The sequence below is a fragment of the Pangasianodon hypophthalmus genome, chromosome 7, assembly GCF_027358585.1.
Source record: "Pangasianodon hypophthalmus isolate fPanHyp1 chromosome 7, fPanHyp1.pri, whole genome shotgun sequence".
In the NCBI taxonomy this organism is placed as follows: Eukaryota; Metazoa; Chordata; class Actinopteri; order Siluriformes; family Pangasiidae; genus Pangasianodon; species Pangasianodon hypophthalmus.
The window spans coordinates 6398839-6417772 of NC_069716.1; the positions used below are offsets into that span (position 1 = coordinate 6398839).

General features: G+C 37.3%; 1 protein-coding gene across 2 annotated transcripts in view; it reads right to left on the reverse strand.

The window, feature by feature from the left end:
- The window catches only part of aff2 (AF4/FMR2 family, member 2), a 225643-nt gene that overhangs the window by 135194 nt on the left and 71515 nt on the right, over positions 1–18934 (reverse strand). The window lies entirely within an intron of this gene.

The window sequence follows — 18934 nt, forward strand, 5'->3', positions numbered from 1 at the left end:
CACAATCTCTCACACACAATTGTGAATTTTAGGAGGGAAGTGAAGGCGCAGATATTTGAGTCTCTGGAGTTTACAGCCCTGTGTTTAGCTGGATTTAGTATCAGAGTGAAGTTGTAGGCGCTGTCGTAAACAAAAATATCATGACTAATTACAGACCTAGTCAACTCTGTAATCATTGGCACCTTTCAGGTGCAAGCAAAAAACCTACAAAATCAACATTACGCTCAGTAATAATTTCCATCTAAACAATTTGAGAAATTAAAAAAAAATAGTTAAAAAAGGATTTTCTTGCAAATACACGCGTACAATATATTGACACTCCTAAAACTGTTTTAAAATAAATGCAAAGCGTCACTTAAAATTTAATTTATTTTATTCTGTTTTTACTGAAAAAAAACCATTTCATCTGAAAAAAGACTGAAAAATTTAAGAAACTTTAATAGAAACAGTCTGAATATTTAAAAAAAAACAAAAAAAAAAACATTTGTTTTAAAGCAAAATTATTCCGCATCCACATATGTTCAAATATCAGTATTTTATATACTAATTTTAGCTCATTTTGATGTAGGGCGCCAATAATTCTGGAGTTGACTGTATTTTTAATGCTTCATTCAGTCATTCATTCATCTTCTTTATCCTGGTCAGGGTTGTGGTGGATCCGGAGCCTATCCCGGGAACACTGGGCACGAGGCAGGAATACACCTTGTATGGGACGCCATTAGATTACAGGACACCATCACACACTTATTTACACCCGGGACTACTTATTTACACTATTTTTGGGAGGTGGGAGGAAACCAGAGAACCTGGAGGAAACCCATATGGACACAAAGAGAACATGTAAGACTCCAAAAGAGCTCAGGATTGAACCGATGCTTCATTAAAAGAAGTTTATGAGATATAACGTGCTAGTATATCAGGGAGAACCATCTTCTATAAGAGGAATCTGAAACATTATAACTGTTCTGCTATTTCAGTTCACCATAATGCCATTTGGATCAGTCATCGCACCACAAAACCGACTTTGTTGCATGGTTTTGGTTCTGTCTTGTGGTTCTATACGGCTCTGCCAAGACTCCGTAACTGAAGCTGTGGAGAGCTGGACTTTGGCTCGTGCTCCTTCCTGTTGATAATCTGCAGCCACAAGCACAAGTCCAGGTGGTAACAAAACCCTTTTTTTCACTCTCTCCACACACACACACACACACACACACACATACACACACACCTATCACCTTGCCTGGGGGAGCCAGACAGCTCCATGTGGACGGATGCGAATCACTTCACCTGTCAGACTTTGCAATCTGTCACTGTTTCTATGGATTCTATGGATGGATGTACATGAGGCATTTTAGCAGAACTGTGATATTGTGATTGAGACACGTCCAGACCTGAGATGATGGATGCTTATATTCCTGATGTCACCGAGTGTAAAATAAGCGTGCGTGATTTGTTTGCTGAGGAAGTCGTTCTTGCGTGCGTTTTCTGCGTGCAGTAGAGCGGTTTCACTGGGCCGCCGCTGTCAGAGCTGTCATTTTCCACTGCGATCTGAAGCACATGACCCGACCTTCTGGCACAAACAGCTCCCTTTGTGAGGTCCAACGTTTTACAACACCATGCCAATAGTGCCTGCTTCTCTCTCTCTCTCTCTCTCTCTCACACACACACACACACACACACACACACACACATACCCTCCTGATGTCCTCTTTCCTCTTTCTGGAGATTTACATCCAAATCCTTTATCATTAATTAGCTGGAGTAACTGGTAAACAATCATCCGTTAATGTACACGAATGACACTGAATGACGTCCCTGGCTAAGAAAAATGGCGTAACCTTGAAACAAATTTATTGTGCCAAGCAAGTGTTCGTGCTGTATTTCTGATTAGACGATGCCATTTCCGTGTGGCGCTTAATGCGAGCGTTATCTCAGGGCTGGGATGTGCAGGGCTAATCAGCATTCGGCGAGTGGAGACGAAGCCACATGCCGGGACTAATGGATGGGTTTGTCATTTTACATTCCTGCCGTCATTAAAGAGCTGTGCACTGCCTTACATTACCACAGGACTCCATAAATACGGCCAGAGAAAACACCCATCCACCCCCCCCCCCCCCCCCAAACACACACACACACACACACACACACACACACACACTCAAATAGACCATGTAACAGAGTACACAAAGTTACATTCTGTCATTTTTAGAACAAAGTGGCCCAGTCAGGGATTTTATATCGAGGTGAACATGGAAAAGTTGGAAAACATGGAAAAGAGACAGAAAAACAAGCAATAAGTAACTTAAAGAAATGTATTCAGCGTTGGACTGGATTCAAATGTGTAAGGAATAAACACTTTGGGGTGTGCTGTTAGAGGAAAATAATCACCAACAGCCTGGTTTGAGTCGAAAGTATCACAACACACAATGAAGTGCCTGAAGGAATTGGCAAACAATTATATATACATACATACATACATATATATATATATATATATATATATATATATATATATATATATATATATACATATTAATTTAAACCTGATAGTGTAATCCATACATAAAAACGCAATAACATCAAATCAATCAAATGATTTGAAGCCAATCTGTCAAGGTTTACATTAGTCAGTCTTCTAATGTGTAAATTTACACACACTCAGAAGCACGAGTAGGATAAGAACGTTCTTTCAAACGTACAGATGTTCAGGAATACCCGGAAATTCTTGTGTAAATGCTCTTACTCACAATATAAGAATAAATCTGTCCATATTCAGCTTGATAAATAAGGCCTTATATTACTAAAAGCTACAATGATCAAGAATCATATACTTTTTTTTTTTATCGCAGTCATCAGCACATCTATAATAATCGTAACTCGGTTTAGGCTTATTTCACATTTTCATCAGAAGCTTTAGCAACTGCGGATGCACAGACAGAGGCAGTGTGTACGATTTGTTCCTCTCAGCTTAGCATGAACGGAGATGGGGCTGGACAAAGGCTTCCCCTCAGGACACAGAGCCAAGGCCTGGTGTCAGCACATCACAGCGTGGACCCCTGTTCCACGCCACAACCTGACGCTGTGTTCACCGTGTGTGTGTGTGTGTGTGTGCGAGAGTGCACAGACAGGCCGGCTGGTATTTCACACCAGCCTTTCCACCGTGTTGCTGCAGACATATTGGACTACAGGGAGGAGAGGGTGAAAAGGGTCAGACATCCACACGCCTTCAGCAAAAAGACACACTGCTGACAAGGTTGTGACCTTTCAGTGACACGGAGATCCATGAGAGCCCTCTCGCTCCTGAACCCCTGAGCTCAGAGCAGCTATTAGCAGTGGAACGGTATGAAAAATGCATGTCATGATAACCGTACAACCTGATAGCATGGTTTTCGGTATAACATGGTATCTGCTTACAACTTCGCATTTTCAGAGAAGACCAAACGTACAGCTTCAAAGCAAGAATAAAACAATTTCATTCAAGAAACTGCTAGAACATTCTTAACAAGCTCGCTCGTAGTTCTCGGTACGATTGGGACATTGTGACAACTGTGTCCTGATTTACACGCCAGTGTCACTGTTTTGTAACAGTCAAAACTAAAGCTGAAACTTTTTCATTCCATTTTTCGACACAGGAAAGTATTTAAGACTTAGGACTGCTTTCCACGTTCTCTAACACAACATTCTGCATTCTTTTCTTACTAAATAAGGCAGAGACACAAAGAAGGTCTGGTCAGGGAATGACTGTTGACACGTCACCTTTATATATATAGCAGGGAATGACTGTCACGTCACCTTATATATATATAGCACACTCATTGAAATCAAGTGTCAGCCCAAATGCTACACAAGAACATCACGTAACTCTGAACAATGAAATATAATAGAATTAAAACAATGAAACGCATTCAAAGACAAAACCACAGATGAAAAGACAGGCAGGACAAAACAGAATCCTCCAGACTTTAGACCGTAAAATGACTCTAAGCGAATAAATACGATTTTAATTTGGTTTCAAAGATGTCTACCATGGGGGATGCCTTTATTAAAAATTGGGTAAATTGTTTCATAATCTCAGAGCACAGGAACTAACTTGTTTTGCAGATGTTCCACATCATAAGTCATAGCTATATGGAAAAAGTATCACGTGTCACTCTTTAATTAAAAAAAAAAAATCATCAGCAAATTGCTGTGGAACAAGAGGAATAAAACACTTTGTGATGTGGGGTTATTCATGTCGAGCTGCATCACACCAGCACATTGTAGATTATTTTCCTATAACAACACGTTACATATAACGACATGTGTTATATTCCTTACATAATGACTATGATGCATAATAGTAATAATTTCAGAGAAAGTGGCTAGTAAATGAATCATCTAGGCGATCACTTTTCCTTATGTTCCTTAAATAACACATGACCAATATATGCCAAATATCTAAAAATAGAGATGGTATGATACCACGTTTTCGTTTGTGATGCTGATACTCATACTTAAACCCTAAGTATCAGCTGATATCGATACACAATTGATATTTTGCCTGTGTTCTCTGGATAGGAGGGGCATACTCTCTCTCCCCTGTCAATCAAACTGACACTAGCCAATCATAAGCATCTGTGAGCTCATCCATGAGGAAGAGGGCAGATAGCACAATTCCTCTGAGTGTGTTACACCTCCCTGTGATGCAGCATGAGCAGCAGTTCCAAAAGATTAGGCTGGCTGGTTTCACACGTCTCGGAGAAAGCATGTGACAGCCTTAAGCGTCCCTGATTGGTAGCTGTTGTATGATAGTGGGTGGGGACTGACCAAGACTAAATTAGGGAGGGGTTCAAAAATACAGGGGGAAAAATAGCCAAAAACATGACATAAAACACTGCAGCTTTCACACAAAAATCACTGATATTGCAAATAATATATAGTTATAATAAAATATAAATATACTAAAAATCTATCCTAACATACAATTAAGTCTCTTTAATATGGAAACATTTCCAAATTTCCAAAAGAAAAAAAATTCCAAATTCAGTTCTTTTACATTTTTTTATAGCATCGGCATCGAATTTCTTCTCTTTTCTCTCCAACGCATGATTCGTCTTTTTTTTGTCAACTCTACTAGCAAAAATAGAAAAAAATTGGTTCACACACCACAAGTGTATAACAGAACTAAGTCAAGGAGACTTCAAGACATTTCACACATTCACACATCTTCATTTTGAGAAGCTTCATGAATAAGCCTGTAAAATCTTCCTAATACCTCGAGCTCTGCTAAAATAATTACCGCTTAGTGTTTGGAGAAAAAGGTTGGAAAAACAAAAAAGCTAGGAGAGATCCGAGCATGTGGTGCAGCAGAGACAGAGGTGACCTGAGTCACAGCTAAAGGTGTGTGTTTGTGTGTGTGTGTGTGTTTACAGCAGCTGTGCCAGGGTGCCATGTCCTGAGAGCGCAGCTCTGAAGTGAACAGTGACACGCTAATTAGTGTCATCAATCACGCCTGAGCTCTGGGCCTGAGAGAAGCGCAGTCCTGTTTACTTGACTCATCAGCACCTGCTCCTGCACTTTCTAATGACGCCCGCTCCTTGTCGAGACAGTGATGTACGTATAGCTATACATTGCCTTCTCGTCGCATTCTTTATGCTAAATCCCAGAGCTGAGCTTTGAAGTGCTGCTCGATCAGGCTTGCGTCTGTAGGATTATGCGCTAAATAACGGGTTTAAGACTTCCACCTTTTGGATTCTTGACATAAATGTGGTTATAGCTGTGGTTATTATTAGAATTCATAGGCAGCACGTGGGTTGGAGGTTGTAATCAGTGTGTATTACCGTGGGTATTACTGTTGGACGTGATTAGGGATGGAGGGAATCATATGGAGAACGTATGTGAGACACAAGGACCACCTCCGTCTCTTAGCTGTAGACAATTTAAATGACTTGACAGTGTTTGCACAGCCGGTAAACAGGGACTGCTCCCTGGCTTGGTCACCACCTATTATATATGCATTGATTCCAAAACCAAAAAAAAAAAAAAAAAAAAAAAAAAGATCTCAAAATTCCACTTTGCCGCTTCTGTATTACATTTGCATATCTGGTCATGCACCACTTGACACACTTGCAAATCTGCACAGCGGGTATTTCATTACAAAGCGCCGCAGATATCCGACAACGGCACAGAGCATCCAAAATAAATTAAAAAGACTAAAGACCTAACCAGGAGGCTGTGTTGCATATTGTCTTGTAACGCCCAGAGCACCTCTTTTTCACAAGAAAACAGACTCGACTGAAAGGGCTGTCAAAGTTTCACAATATTTTTTGTGCTATTAAATGGATTCAGTCCAGAGCACAAATAGCTTAATGCAAAATTCAGCCCACAGAGACAAAGACGAAGCAATGCTAACTGACATTTAAATCAGTGCTGAAGTGCGGAGACACCCAAATCAGAGACGCCTGGGCTTTTTTTTGAAGATGTGTGCATGGCAGTAAATGTATGCGAGTCTGTGAGGTAGGCCATTCATCAGGAAGGTTTTGTAGCTGGTGCTGTACCAAGACAGAGACAAATGGGGCCGAGATAACGCAGCCGTGACCTTACGCACGGCTGTGGGTGGAGAGGAGCAGGCATGATCCATGGGAAAGTCTTTACATTTTTACCATGGTCCTCTGCCACAGTAAATCTGAACTGTAAATGGACAGGTACCTCATGCACTCGTATTTATGGCCAACAGAAACTGAAACCATGTGGCGGAGTCAAGGACTGATGAGTGGCCAAAAATGCGTTACAGGTTATCAGATGTAACATAACATAAACACCACAAGGGCTAATAGTGGGCTTTGGGGAGCTTATAGTACCATCTATAAAGAAATAAATATGGAAAGAAATTCCAACTAGTGGGATCAGGAAGCACTATTAAATGCTGACAATTAAATATAACCTAAAAATAGCAACAAATAAAAAAAATAATAGTCAATAAAGAAATAAAGAATGGAAAAAAGTTTAATAAAATGATAATATTAAATAAACGTAATAACAAAAAAGGTATTTTGTTCATATTTTCATCATCAAAAAGTTAAACAAGAAACCTACAGTTTTTAGAACTGAATATAATTTTTAATATAAGAATAAAATTTTGTATTTCCTAAATGGCTCATAATTATCTTTATAATATAGCCTACAACTTTTCTTTGCCATGCGCAATCACTAATTCATATCTGAGAGTATTTTGTTAAGCTGCTGGTTGGTGGATTAGCAAATGTAAATAAAATATGAATATTTTAAAGTATATTAATCAGTAACTTATGTAAATTATTCCATAAAAATATTTAGAATATTCCATGAATCACATGTGCAACAGGAAGTGGCATCATCCACATTTCCTGAAGATCATGTGAAGAAGAAAAGTAAGTTATTGCATGATGTTGTGCTATTGAATGATGAGGCCACTTATAGATTGAAAGTAAATTATTAATTAAATTAAAGTAAATCATCAGAATATCCTTCATGTCCACATGGAAGAGCATGGAAGTTAGTGTTCCACACTTTGTGTTTATGCTAGTATCTTAAATATCCTAAAAAACAAATCAACTTTGTGACTTTTAACGCTGTTACTCATTTAAGAGCAAAATGCAAAATTTTTAACTATAAAAACTTCAAATACTTAAAATCCAAAATAACATTACAGATAGCTCCATATGTTAGCGTACAGACATTGCTGCTTTTTTTTTTCAAGCCCAGCATACAAACTGCACTAATTGTAAAGCTTTTAGAGGAGCACGGAAGCTCTAATGAACAGTATTTTGTATTAAGCTTTTTTTTCATCATGCTTTGACAAGCAGCCCGAGAAAATGACTTTTGATGGGTATTATGCAAATGATACCAGCTGTTACTTCCAATGGAAAAGACTCCTAATAATTTTCTCTCTCGATTTCCATCTTGCCTCCCTAACCTAGTCTCTTTCCTTCTTTCTTACTTTCTTTCTGGCACATCTGCCTGTTAATCCACTCAGTTGTGAGGGTCAGACATCTGTGAGCAGCAGCGGTGGTCTGATTAGCGTACATCGGTGTCCTCGCTGCTCCCGGTCGAGCTTGTGATGAAGCTCGGCTGTGTATCTAGAGCAGAACTGAGCTCATTAACTCCCATTCACACACAGACACACTCTCTGGCCTTTATGCAGCAGCTACTAGCACGTGAACAGGTTCCTCAAGGTCAAAGCGAGGAGCTGAATGAAGCCGACTCACGGCAGGAGACGGCACATCATCATGCAGGCCTGGCCTCAGCATACAAATCACAGGCACATCCAAAGTTTCACCTTCTTTTCAAATCGTTTTTTGCGAGGCATTTCATTTTGCAGAATAACTATGAATAAATATGAGAGCCCATAGCGCAGGTTTCTGGAACTGTGACAAGCTGAGAGTCATTTTTACAAGAAACACTGCCTGGGGAGAAAAATAAATAAATAAATAAAATGAAATGAAACAAAACAAACAAAAGATAACGAGTTAATATAAAACAAAAGGAAACGAAATGAAACAAAAGGAAACAAAACAAAATGAAACAAAACAGAAAATAAATTAAAACAAAATGAGGCAAAAATAAAAAAAAATTTAATAAAATAAAACAAAAAAAAAACAAAAAAGATTTAAATAGAATAAAACAAAAAATAAAACAAAATAAAATGAGATAACAAAACAAAAATAAATAAATAAAATAAAACAAAATGAAACAAAACTAAATAAAATAAGACAAATCAATAAAATAAAACAAACTAGAAGAGAATAAAAAAATTAAATAACAAATTTGCAGAGTGATATTTTTGTGCATATATTGTGAACAAAAATGTGAAACTCTTGGAGAAATGATGTTATGTTAATTATGCTGTGTAACAGTTACACACAAACCAATATCTGTGCAAAATAAAGCTTGAGTAATTACGGTGCATCCAGAGTAATCTGCCATGATTATTATAAATCACAATAGTTTTGCATCGACTGATTGAGTGGCGTTTAATAAATGAAGATTGCAAAATCCTTTCTCAAAACTGCAGCATTATCATTCCTTCCATGCTATCTCTCCTCTGCCGTTCCGTCTGCTGGTGTTTGGGAGGCGTCTGCTGAGAGGGAGCTCTGGAGCACATCCTTTTATGTTTATTAGCCACATTACGGACTATATCGGCACATTTGCAGAAAGGAGGCGCCTTAATGAGGCCAAATTAATTCTGCAGAGATATTAAACAAAAGCTGATGAGAACAGCCCATCAAGCATGACTAGGTGAAAAAGATGTGTGTGTGTGTGTGTGTGAAAGAGAGAGAGAGAAGCAGACAGAGAAAGAGAGAGAGAGAGAGAGAGAGAGAGAGAGATGCGGGTAAGCCGGTGTGACCTAATTCAGAGTGCCAACTGAGCCCTGTCAATTTCCTTGACATACACACCCATTTCATCTAAACATTATAAATTACTGCATGAAAATGTATTTCTGTTTTTCAGATCTCAGATCTAAGTGCTTTTGCTAATGCCATCATTAGCTGAAAGCCTCTAAATGAATGTGTGTAAAAAGCTGAGCTGCAGCTTTAAGGCTGTAAAGTCAAATACATCAAGGCTGTTTCTGAGACTCGACTCAGGCTCGGTCTCTATCGCTGTATAACATAAGCAGCCTTATGTCTCTAATCTGTATTCTCTTGTATTGAGTGGTTCAGTAAAGCTCTCTGACTCTGAACATGTTCAACATAATGGGAAACGAGCAAAGCAGCTCAAGTGGTATTAATAGAGCAACAGCATGTAAGCCTATTTGGGTAGGAAACTGAAATGCAGCTTTTTATTGATTTGTGTAACAATATTATTTACACTCCTATACACTTTTTTAGTATACAGAAACTTCCAGAAATGTCCATAGCTGCTTGTTAGCTGATGTGAAGGACAGCGTGGCTGTAATCTCAGCGTACAGCACTAGTGTGCTATAGTAATCCCAGTGCAGTGGTATACATACACACAATGTGTGAATACCGCAGAGACAAAACAGACACTGGCTTTCGTCCAAGAGAAAAGTCCCAAACGTCCCATTCACGCTCTCAACAAACACGGCTGGGCCCAGAGCTTATCAAAACAAGAGTTTATAATCGTCCCATAGTACGTAAGTCAGCCATTTTATGATGCCGTTATCAAGAAGCTACAATAAACAATAAATGATGACTCACACTCAAACATTGGATGAACACACTCTATATATATACAGTACACACACACACACATATATATATGTATATATATATATATATATATATATATAGAGAGAGAGAGAGAGAGAGAGAGAGAGACTTAAATACATTTTAATAAAGGTGTAAAAAAGATTTATCTTAATACTTAAAGACGTTATGAGCACGATATCAGTTTGGGTAAGTATAAATACAAAAAATTAATAAAATGCCTTTTGAGACTAATATTTAACACTAAAGTCCATGAAAAGTCATTTTCCCCACTGAGGACATGAGACGAGACAGCATCTCAATCTGAGACACTGGTTCTTCTCAATAAACTGCAAAAGAATAGGATGTGCTGGATCAAGTGCTATTTTTTTAAGCTGGCGAATAATGAGGTTGGAAGCCTGATAATAATCTCATAGTAGATGTTTAATTCAATATTTGCCATATTTCTATTCATATATAATCATATTAGTGTTTAAAAAAATCTTTTTTAAATTATCTCATGTTTTATGTTACTATATTTGACAGTAATTGGAAAAAAAAATCCTTCTTCAGTCTGCAAAGCAAAACAAAGCCAAATAAATAAATAAACAAATACATAAATTTGAGGAGAAATCTTTTTGCACATATTTTGTGAACAAAAATGTGAAACTATTGGAGAAATTACTTTATGTTATGGAAAAAAAAGCTTAAAAAGAGTAACAGGACATTAAAGAGTAATTACGGTGCATTCAGATTAATCTGCCATGATCATGATTATTATAAATGACAATAATGATTTATATTACATAATCTGAACAGGCAGCTCAGAAAAACTTAAGCATGTGCTTAACTCGACTCTGAATATGAGGAACTTTCTCTGTGTAAATACTGATGTAACATTTCTACGTAAATCGCCAACTCTGAATATGATGCATAGATCTTTAAATTTAAAAAAAAAAAAAGAAAAAAGAAAAAAGAAAGAAAACACGAATCCTGTAACCCCCTGCTGCACGGCCACATTGGTGGTAAAATTCTAGCGTAGCCATTAGAAATTCTATCGTATTAGCAATTGCACATGCATATTTCAAATGGACCATTTCCCATACGAAACCCAGAGCAAGTAAAATAGTCTTGTCTCCAAAAACCACACTTCAGCGGGTATTTACCCAACATAATCCCATTAGCATGAATCACTCTAATGCACTGTGGTGCAGTATGAGCCCCGCTTTCCCCACACATGGTGTCGTTTGTGATAGGCCAGCAGAGCCAGGCAGCAGATGACTCAGTGCAAGTGAGGATGCTTACTACAGGGAAGTGGCGTCTCGCTTTGTGAGTCTTGGCAGTGCGGTCTAATCAAATGTTCCTGGAAATGGCTTCCTGTCCAGCGACGGGGAGCTGGGCTCCGTGCGAGATAAAGATTTCTCTGCCTCCGATGCCAAAAGCTGTTTTAATAACCCAGGCTGTCTGTGATGGAGTGCTATAGGAGACTGTGGTGAGGTACAATGCCGTATTATGCTCTGGGCTGCAGTCAGGAATGGTTGACCAGTTGTTACGGATCAGTTCATTTCAAATGTGCCGGGTTGTAACTGCTTAAAAAAGTGCACCCTGTGATTTTGGAATAACAAAGTGGGGCAGCATACTAGTTTGAAACTGGAAAGAAAAAAAAAAGTTAAAATAATATTGTCAAAGTAAGCACAAAACTTGGCGCTAACTTTACATGCTTTGACTACACATACTGTAGCTTTTTAATTTAAACTTTTAAATTTGAAAATTTACAGCTATAGTTATAATTATTGTTATAGTTATAGCTATTGTTATAGTTATTGTTATCATTGCTGTATAGTTATAGTCATAGCTACAGTTATAGTTATAATTATTATAGTTACAGTTATAGTGATAGTTATAGTTATATTTATTATAGTTACAGTTATAGTGATAGCTATAGTTATGGTTATAGGTATAGACAGAGTTATAATTATTATAGTTACAGTTATAGTGATAGCTATAGTTATAGTTATAGTGATAGTTATAGTTATATTTATTATAGTTACAGTTATAGTGATAGCTATAGTTATAGTTATAGGTATAGACAGAGTTATAATTATTATAGTTACAGTTATAGTGATAGCTATAGTTATAGTTATAGGTATAGACAGAGTTATAATTATTATAGTTACAGTTATAGTGATAGCTATAGTTATGGTTATAGGTATAGACAGAGTTATAATTATTATAGTTACAGTTATAGTGATAGCTATAGTTATAGTTATAGGTATAGACAGAGTTATAATTATTATAGTTACAGTTATAGTGATAGCTATAGTTATGGTTATAGGTATAGATAGAGTTATAATTATTATAGTTACAGTTATAGTGATAGCTATAGTTATAGTTATAGGTATAGATAGAGTTATAATTATTATAGTTACAGTTATAAAAGTTAAATCAATCACACAGCATTTAAAAATCACAGCTTGTTTAATTCAATAAGTGGTAATTTATTCTGAGCCTTACACCTCACGAATAGAAAGTTTCACTTGATAAATGGTTGTCACTCTGCTGTTTAACCATATGTGTTGTTTTCTTGTAACATCTCATGCAACAGATTCAAGAAATGTGAGAATCTATGTTAAATCCAAGACGGGCTTTATGTAAGGAATAGAACATGACAGAGGAGTGGAGTGGTGTGAAGTTGATTACTTTCCAATAACAGCACATTGTGATGTGTTTTATTCCTCTTAGACCACAGCAGTTTCCCAAAGATTACATTTTTCATTAATTAAAGAAAAACATGTACTTTTTATACATGTTCAGTTATATTTAATGTTGTGGAACATCCTTGAAACAAGTTCGTGTTATCGCTTGCAGCTTTATACCTTTGTTTCGTCACCAGTCTCTCTTTTTTCTGTTAATAAGACCAAAAAATGCAGCTTTTTATGTTATAGAGAAACAGCAAAGTCCTCTGTCCTGACAGCTTTCCTGAGTCGGAAAAATTTAAGTTACAGCTTTACCTCTGATTGTTACAAAGTGCTGACACTGGAGACTCCTTCCAAAAATAATGAAAAACCATCTCCTCATAGAAAACTTCTCCATATCAACGATTGCACATTTTTAAAATGTGGAGCGTCCAACAATAAAGTCCCTGTGTAATTTTATAGAAAGTTAATTAACATCTTCTGGCCAATCAGAATCGAGAATTCAACAGTGCTCTGGTATAAACTGTATTAACCCTTATTAAATGAGTAACTTGTGGGTTTTGCAGTAAAAGCTAGTACTAATCACTCTGTTCTTCACTCTGGTGTTTCTCCCTTGGTACTACCGATGATATGTACAGTGTGGATGAGGGAGGCGAGAGCACTGGCATGATGTAGATGCCATTCAAACAGCTCTATCTGATTATACATAGCAAACAGAGAGAGGTCTGAGCTCTCGCTATTACATCATCACTGCTGTGATGCAGAGAAATGAGGTCAGCGAACAGTCAGGTCTCATCAGTGCTTGGTTTTCTACTAAGGATATTTATGAGAGAAGCTCACAGCTGCTTGCTTATTATGATTCATTGAATGAGCTCATTGGAAAACTGCTAGGATTAAGTATTTAGGCTTGTTGTCATTATAAAATTGAGAGAAAAATCCTAACGAGGGCCAGAGTGACTAACATTAGCATTTCTAAAACCCAAAAAAGTGACCTGGTTAATAAGGCTTAACATTAGCGTAATAATGTGCACACAGCCATTTCATAATTCTGTTTGCCTTTTTGGCCCAGAAAAAGATTGCAAAGACACAATAAATAACAGTTAAATATACAAAAACCTATTACCAAAAGTCGTGGGGCAATAAAACAACCTACCAGAGCATCAATATGTAAATAAATAAGGTACTATGCACAAATATGTGAAATGTTGTCGTCTACAACTTTTAGCAAGACTAAATTACAACTACACTAAATATCCACTAAGCTACAAACTGTTACATACCTTACAGACCTTTTCTGGTTTAATACAGAAAATAAAACTGGGCCACTTTAATACATGACAGCTTGACCAGTATGTTTTAATATATTGCAAAACATATTGTAAATGAAATATGAATAAATATAATATGCTATTTTAGTGCAGTTTAAAGCCTTTGACTGAGAATAATGATTATTATATAATGGTGTAGTGATTAAGAATCTTAGTAAGAATGAATGTTGAGTTTATCTAAATATATATTTATATACAATATATATTTGTACATATAAATGATTAGGTTATTATGTATGGAATAAATCACTTGAGAGTGTGCTGTTATAGGAAAATAATCAACGTCAGGATGGTGTGATGCGGAGTGACAAAACTGTTTTCATCCAAAGTTGATTATTTTCCAAAACGGCGCATCCCAATGTGTTTTATTCCTCTTGCACCACATCAATTTGACAATCATAATTATTATTAATTTATTTTTTTTAAAAAAAAGAACAAGACGATATAATTTTAACCAGGTGTAGTTACTTACATGTAGTTACAATGCTGAGGAACATCCATAAGACAAGTGATTTCCTGTTATGGCTTACGTTATAGCAGCTATAAACAGTTGTTTACTCAAAAGCCCCCTGTTTTCTGTTTCTTTAAGGTAATAGAGCAAAGACAAAAATGCAGCTTGACATGTTACCAAAACATAGGAAAACACACAAAAAAAAAAAAAAAAAAAAAGTTCCCTGTCCTGTAAAATTAAAAAATGAGCTGTAGGTGTTACTGAGCATCTTGCAGAACCAGCCACAGCTCTTCTGGAGACTTTGACTGTCACACTTGCTTCTTATTTTTGCAGCAAAACCCCACAGCCTTCATTATGTTTTTTTGTCTTAAAAGTGCTCTCTTACGTAATCTGCTGTTTTCTTTACTGACGTACAAACATTTTTCTGTAACGTTTAATTTTGTGCTGGAAAACTAATGTTTGGAATCTAATATGTTTTGGTACTGACTCAATAATGTAGAAGTCATAAAATAAAAATCTACTACAAAGTTTGTACTAAAATATATATAAATCCACTATCCAACATCATCGTGGACCTTTTTTGATAACTTCCAAGTCAAAAGTCACCAAATTTACTCCTGCATCCTAAATCCCTTGGCCATTATGTAGCAGGACGAATATTTCCACTAGCTATTGTCTTGTCAAATCTACTCTGGTGCTAAAGCTATCAGGCACACAAACCCTGAGTAATGCTGGGAGAAATAACTGTTTTTTGGAAAGATCAATGGTCTTATCTTTCTGTCGATGCCTCACACACCCATAAAAATAAATAAATAAATAAATAAAATAAAAACTTAGCCAGCTTTTCACAGTAAGCACCAAAACACTTGCCACTAATCAATACAGCAGATGATAACGGAACACTTCCAAAGCCATTTAGCGACGTCTTATCACTGTGCCGAGCTCTCAACCTGTCAAAATATTTTGCAGCGGGGCAGCGTTAGGGGACAACAGCAACATTTCACGCCTTTCACAACCCAAAAGCCTGGGTGCTTCAGACACTTCTCTTTATCTAAGCATGCTGTAGGAGTTTGAGGATACAGAAATAAGAATCTGCGATATAGCAAAAATATCATATCCCGATACTTTAAGATATGTTCATGACACTTAATATGTATCACAATATCAAGACTTTGGAATGATAAGGCTCTGACTTTTTACGGAAAAAGAATTAAAGCTATAAACATGCTATTTACATTAGGGTATACAATATGGAAAAAAAAATCTTATATTTCTATGATACACAATAGCTATTGCTATAAATCTGCTGGCAAAAGTAGATAAAATTGTAAATTTTTTAATTTTACAGATTGAAAAATTTAAACATCTGTACAGCTGCTTTCAATCAGAGACCGATTTAACTGCTGTTTTAAAAAAAAAGAGAGGATGAAAATGTTATAAGATGATATTGTGATACCTAGAAAAGTGTACTATGACATCATTTATCACAATATTGTCAATATTTATCATCATACTGCCCAGCCCTAGACTCAATTTAAAATAATGGCACCCAGCTACAGAGGTATATTTTTGAAGCATTTAATAAGCAGGCGCTTCTTCCCAAGTGCAACAACACAGCATCTGCTCAGGTGAGAGTTTAACACAGGAAGAGGAGAAAAAAGCCTCTGAGAATATATACGATCAGCAATAGCTCGAGCTTCCGCACCTCAACTGGAAAGAGGCTGGAGAAATGCGACTTGAAGAGAGCTGGAATAATAATTGGGCAGAACAACAGAATGGCGGCGGGTCCCGAGGGAGCCACTAAAACTGAATCCACTCTTTAACAAAGCAAAGCTGAGCGAGGTGTGTTGGGGGGGAATCAAATCAGTGTCCTTGAAGATGTTTCCTTTTCTCCTGAGAGCTATTTCAGTCTTGCTCTCACTCTCACAATCTTACCTTCCTCTCGCTTGGCTGTCTATTGCTCTCTTTTTTTTAATTTATGCATCTTATTCTCTCTTTCTTTCTGTCACACACAGACACATGCAGACGATCTCCCTCTAACCCTCTTTCTGTTCACTGAGGCAGTGACTCATCTATGAGAGGAGGGGTAAAAGGGGTATAGAGAGAAAGCCAGAATAAGAGAGAAATACAGAGAAAGAGTATGCAGGTCCAACAACAACATCCATCTCTATTTTCCTGTGAGCCGACCGCTCCGAGGCCACTCGGAGAGCAATCAAAATTCCCCAGGTTTCCATTCTTGCCACATGCTTAGCTGTACAATACGAGCACGCCATATGCTCCAAGATGGGATTTGGTGCAATTTTAAGCCCGATGGCCTTCAAATTCACAGCAGAACAAAGAGAGCGAACAGCTGGCTGCCTCTCCGTGGCTGGATGGCGCCGAGTCAACCTGTTCAATCATATGCCATCCTTGTTTACCTCGGCTTATCTCTGTATTTGGTTTACTTACTTCGAACGCACACAGCCGCAAGCTGAGAAACTTTAGAGTGAGCAAAAATTCCAGCTTTAAGCAATTCACATTGAGAAAATGTCTCTGCTGATGAGTAAAAGACACCATCAAAGTGGAACGATTCATGAGCGTCAGCCCTGCAAGCCTTTACGAGCTTTAGCAATGTGATAATTACAACTCTATTACACAGCCCCAGACCGTTATCTTTCACCTCCTCCCTCCTGCTGTCCGAACCTTTCATGTCTGCTTTCCCCTGTCCTTAAGGGCCATCCTGGCCTATGGAATGGGCTCGTTTCTCCCTGCAGGGAACCACAGGATCAGATGTTCCCTTTGGCAGCGGTGTAGAGAGAGGGGGCTACACGGCACGGCTTGTAAAAAGCTTTCAGCACGGCTCAGGTATCGCGCCCCGAGCCAGGTCAGCACGACTCCGCTCTCTAAGTGTCAGGCGCACAAATGAGCTAGTGATAAAGCTCCCTGCAGCTTTCACCTCCACCAGGGTTAATACACAACGTATGCTGGGCCTCTCCAGTCTGGGGGACAAAAAAAGTACTCTAATAAATGTAAGTGTTCTAAAGGGGTTAGGTTTAAAATCCCTAGATGGAGATCAGCATTCAAATACACAACTCAGTGACAAGACTTACAAAAGGGTTTGTTTACTGATTAAATACAAAAACTAAATCTCTTGTATCATGGCGCAAAACATGCCCTGGGTTTGACAAAAGTATCTGTATTTCTATCTACAACTTACAGCAAAGCTGCTCAATAATAGCTAAAATGATGATCACAATCATTTTGCTCAATCCTGAAATCATCATTATTGATCACACACTTTAAACCATTTCATATCAGCAGGAAAACCGCATGTTATACATTATAAGTCATACCCCATAAACTGATCGGTCAGAAGATGATGATTAATTTTCTATAACAGTAGCTCAGTAGAAGTTTTTTTTTTTATAAGGATACATTCATTTAACATTTATGTAAAGAATCTCCAGTGTCAGCACTTCATAAACATCAAGAAGTGGTGAGGAATGACTGTTCATAACTGATAAAACATAAGTGATAACAGAAACTTGTTTCTTGGATGTTCCACAATATGAAATGTAACTATAAACGGCAAAAAATTACATTTTTAATTCATTAATAAATAATAATTTGTAATCATTGGCAAACTGCTGTGCTATAATAGGTATAAAACACTCTAGAATGAACACTTATTAGAAAATAATTCACTTCAGGGAGGCATCACATCACCACGTCACTGATTATTATCCTGTAACAGCACACTCTGTCGTGTTTTATTCCTTACTTATAATATACTGTTCCATACGAAAGATGGAACCGTTCCAGATTCCTGACTGACAAGACTTTCTGAAAAGCCTTCTGTTTCCACAAGGCTCAAGGCTCACATTGTAGGCTACCTGGAGATTTAAACACCAAAAAAAAATAAATAAAATAAAGACAAACACATGGAATCAAGTTTATTGCAAATTTGCTCTAATTGGAGCATGTTTAACAAGTATACACCTACTTACAGCAAAACAGAAGGGCAACTATTCTGCTCAGCACTAACATTCAAATGCGGTTTGAGTAAACAAGTGTGCTGCTGCTAGCACTGGTAGGCTCCAAAAAGAAAGATAAACACACAATCATTAATGTCTGTCTAATGTGCTCCTTAATACCGATGTTCTGCCCTTACTTCCATGCGGTATGACTTTTATGACTAATTCTGAAAATTCTACCAAAAGGAAGGTTAGTATAAACCAGGTCTTATATTTTATAAATGCAAAGACTCAAAGTAATTAGTCTGAATCCATTCAGTTGTTTTGCTCAAAGAATGATCAC